General features: G+C 32.2%; 1 long non-coding RNA gene across 1 annotated transcript; it reads left to right on the top strand.

The window, feature by feature from the left end:
• The first annotated feature begins 1,981 nt into the window (after window positions 1–1,981).
• Window positions 1,982–4,029, top strand: LOC112904780. Its single transcript, XR_003231356.1, has 3 exons — window positions 1,982–2,304; window positions 2,518–2,674; window positions 3,043–4,029. It is a non-coding gene; the product is annotated as an uncharacterized LOC112904780 (long non-coding RNA).
• The last annotated feature ends 605 nt before the right edge of the window (window positions 4,030–4,634 follow it).

Genomic DNA, 4,634 nt, shown 5'->3' with positions numbered 1-4,634 from the left:
AACTACTTTTTAGAGTGCCTCAAATGCAACTTACTAATAAATACGTCATTCGCAGATATCAGGTCCGCGCATAGGCCGCGCGTCGTTCGCAGATTTAAGGTCCGAGTGAAATTATCATTGAAAACAAATTTAATTTTATTCATGGCTAGTAGTAGAAAATTGAGAGTACAATAGCGTTATCGTGCCTGTAGAATCCAAACTACCTTCTAAGTACGCCCCTGATAATTACGTCATCTGCGAAGACATGCGGTCCTTACTATTATTAACGTATCATTTTCCATAACTTTTCAATGAATGAACACCGACTTGTTCTTTCGGCAGTTTCATCTGTGAGATTTTTCTTATAACACACGTTAATTTAATCGAAATCTATCATCTGTAATGTTATAAACATTTTATGACTGAATCTGAAAAAAACACGGACAAAAATTTCGTTTTTTATAGATTACTTTTACAACTGATGGCCATTAAAGAAAAAAAAGTTAAAAGTGGTCATTCACAAGCACATATTTTTCAAAACCACTAGCACACAAGAGCTGTCAATTGTTTTTCGGTCGTTTACAATACTTATGAATATTTTTTTGAAAGCCGCATTACAAAAGTATTTGTGTAAATAGTCTCGAATGCTAGTGTTTAAGTCTCCTTGAAGAGTTGCTTTCTTGTTGCGTTGCTTTTGTACTGTACTGTACATTATATACTATACATTACTACTGCTAAGCGTGTAATAGGAAAATGGTTACGAATTTTAGTCTTGAACGGTACAAATACTGAAGATATTATTAACAAATTGCAATCGAAGAATAATTAAAAAAACAATCCAAAAATAATATTTGTGGTAATAGTTTCAAATTATTTCATTGTGATATATCTGCACAGGACGTTTTGCAAAAAGAACCAATAAATTAGAAGGAAAGTTACCAATAAATCGATACAGTGCGATTGATAAATTAAGAACGCGATTTTGGTTTACTTGATTAATTTTTTTTGTAAGGAATGATACACAATGTCTTCAATAAGTTTTGCATCGTTCAATTATAATAGCCTTAAATAAATAAATAAATAGATCCTTCATCTGGATGGAAGCATATCCGTAGGTAATAAGAAAAATTAGTCTAATAATAATAAGAGTAATAATATTAATATGTATAATGTTGAAGTGTTTGTTTAGAATTCGAAGTACAACAACAGCTTTGATGGATTTAAAAACCATTTTTCTTGTGTCGAACTTAATTGTTATTGATGCTAGTCAAAATACTACTACTTATAAAAAGCCCACCCACCATCTTGCCCCTTAATATCGCTGTTCAGAATGAGCATTCCATACAAACATTAATTATTATATTAATTACCTGAAAAACGTACTTACTAGTTATAAATTGTATAGGGTCCAAAAGATGGGAATAAAAATATATATAAAAGGCATCAATCTGTTTTATTTTTCACCTATGAGTAACAAAATAAAATATATCTAATCTAAATTGTTCTTTTAAAGAAGATATACGTATTCAACTCGTCCTCACAAAGTTTTTATTCTAATCGTAAAAGATAATTTAAAGTACACAAAGAAAAAGTCCTTCATATCAACATCTGTTCTAATGGTCTATCTTTTTAAGATTTCACTATCTCTCTCGTTCTTGTTATTAAGTATTTCTCGAGTTGTGAAATATTCATAATTTGAATTTTATGAAACCGGGGCGGAAAGTAGCCACGCGATTGGTTAAATTACGAAATATTTGCCGCGAAGCATCGCAGAAATCTAAAGTGGTGCTTCTGAGTAACGTTTCATACGTCATCAGTGCTCCATGCGTTAGCCATCGCAAAATCAAGCCAGCCTGAGCACACCGTTGTTCATTACCAAGCAATCCAGTCTTGTCGTTCGTATTTGGAAGAAGGTTTGTGCACGTGTTTTAGATTCAATTTATTGAATTCATTTATTTTATAAAACAGATTTTATTTAATTGGAAATAATCAGTTTGAATTTGCACTTTTGAATTTCATATGGGTTAACGTAACCAAATTCATTCGGTTAGTTTTTGAAGTACATTATCCAATCATGCTAGAGTATGTACCTATCTGAGAGTCACTAGTTTGTCATTCATTATTTCATTTTGCTACCAATTAATGTGAGAACACATGCCATTATATACATTTGTAGGTACCCAAAGTACATTGTGCATGCCATGTGCTCTGGAGCATCAGTTTATTTTCATTCCAGGATTTAGAAAGTATAAAGATGTTTTTTTGCACTGGGAACAGAGTTACGGTATTCCTGTTGCTAAAGGAAGGATTTATAACAATGAATTGGTAAGTAAGAATATTAATTAATTATAATGGATTGAAATTTTCATTGAATTATTCCAGAAACTATAATTTCTTAAACATTTGTAACCAAAAAACATTAACCAATGATAATACATTGAAATTTTCCTTAAATTACTCCAGAAACTGTAATCTCTTTTGTAACCTAGTTTCAATCATGGCTTAAGAATCATTTCACAAATGGATTTCTTTTTACAGGAACATTTTAGAAGCTACGTATGTCGTGTGTTATGGAAGTATGAAAAATCGCCCCTTTGCACTCCTTGATCTAAAAAGCATAAAAGTCACTCTCTCCCATTAAATAAATAAGTAGGATGTTGCTGCTACTGAAGAAAGAATATATGACAATGAATTGGTAAGTAACATCATTAATTAAAAGTAATCGATTGAAATTTTCATTAAATTATCCGGAAACTTCGACCACTTAAATATTTGTAACATATATTTAACAATCATGTTTCAAGTACCATTTCAGAAATGTCAAACAGTTCAGCAGAATTGAAGTAAAGCTATGTTCTTTCCAACCTACACCAATAAATAATAAATTATTTTCATAAACGGTGTAATGTGTATATTATTATCCCTTTCACTTGCATCTAAATTTTCAGCAAAATAATGACACCACCTTAAAATTTTTAAATTTTACTCGTATAACTGCGGTTCTATTCAATTTCTAATCTCGTTTATTTGGTATTAATTGGATTACCTTGTCATTTTCTATAGATTGGCCAACAAAAATGAGAGAGAATTGAAGTTAGTTGTGATGCTCCTGAATCAACCAATAGTGCCGTTTTTCCTGGACTTGATTATTGAGTTCCTGCTGACGACTTCCCCATTCAACGTCATGTTTGAACCCCACTGACCGACAAATTATTTGCAATGGTATCGTTCGTCATAGATTTGGTTTGCTTTTTACACCTCTAAACTTTGGAATGTTACATTCTGCAGTGTATTAAGGTGAGAAAAATACATGGCCTAATTATTCATTGTTTCTTACAAATCTGTTACCACCCTATCTGTTTCAAGTTTCCTCGCGCGTGTTTGGAAGAAGGTTTATTCACCTGTTTTAGATTCAATTTATCAAATTCATTAATCTTATAGAATATATTTTATTTAATAACCAATAATCAGTTTGAGTTTGCACTTCTGCATTATATGTGGATTAGGGTAACTAAATTCAGTCGGTTAGTTTTTGAAGTGCATTATCCAATCATGATAAAGTATGTAGATATAAAAACGACTGGTAGTATTTTAGTTGGTCACTGGTCAATTTATCATTTCAGGAATGTCAAAAGCAATACAGCAGAATGAAAGTAGAACTACTTTACGTATATTATATTTCCTTTTACTAGCATCTAAATTTACAGCAAAATGGTACCACCTCAATAATGTATTGATTTATGTGCGTTTTTATTTAATTTCAAATCTTATTTATTATGTATTAATTCGTTTCCTTGTCCTTTTGCACAGATTGACTAACAAATGAGAGAGAATTGAATTTAATTTTGATCCTCCTGAAGCAACCGATGCTGTCGTTATTCCTGGACTTGATTCTTGAATTGCTGCTGACGTCTTCACCATTCAACGTTATCTTCGAACCCGACTGAACAACAAACTATCTGCAATAGTATCGTTCGTCACAGATTTGGTTTGCTTTTCACACCTCTAAACTTTGGAATGTTACAGTTAATTAAGGTGAGAAAAATACATGATTTAGTTTATATTAATGTTCCTTACTAATCTGTTACCACCCTATCTGTTTCAGATGGACGGTGGAGAAGACAAAGAAGATACCGCAGTTCTTTATCTTGCATGCTTTATCGAATAGAATTAATTCCTTAGATTCAGTTTATTCAAATTAATATTTTATTTTGCATGTTTTTTATAATTCGTTTTATTTGAATTAACTTTTATTATGCATGCTTTTTTGTATGTAGTAATAGTGTTGTGTAGTGTAGTAGTAGCACTAACTCGTTTAGTAGTTGTAGTGTAGTCTAACATGTCTCTTGCTTACCTCTTCGCTTAGCTTACTGCATATTCTTACTATAAATTGCTTTGCATTTACCCTACGAGTTCTACATGATTCAACGTTTCGTTATCGTGTGTGTTTCTTCTCACCCTTGTGGAATTAGGGAGGGCCTCCCCGAACGACTTCCCTTGGGCTTAGCTATTTAGTTGATCTTAAAAGTGTCTTATACACTTTTCGCGAGTCTACTCTAGCGTTACTTCCTTTCAGACAGGGTACAGTGGGTTATCTGGAATAGGAGCAATAGGCGACTGCCCAGCTTGCCTTGGCGAAATCTGTCCGATCTTCT

The sequence above is a fragment of the Agrilus planipennis genome, unplaced genomic scaffold (assembly GCF_000699045.2).
Source record: "Agrilus planipennis isolate EAB-ADULT unplaced genomic scaffold, Apla_2.0 scaffold203, whole genome shotgun sequence".
Classification (NCBI taxonomy): domain Eukaryota; kingdom Metazoa; phylum Arthropoda; class Insecta; order Coleoptera; family Buprestidae; genus Agrilus; species Agrilus planipennis.
The sequence above is the reverse complement of the archived record's forward strand: the minus strand, read 5'-3'. Positions and strand labels throughout refer to the sequence as shown.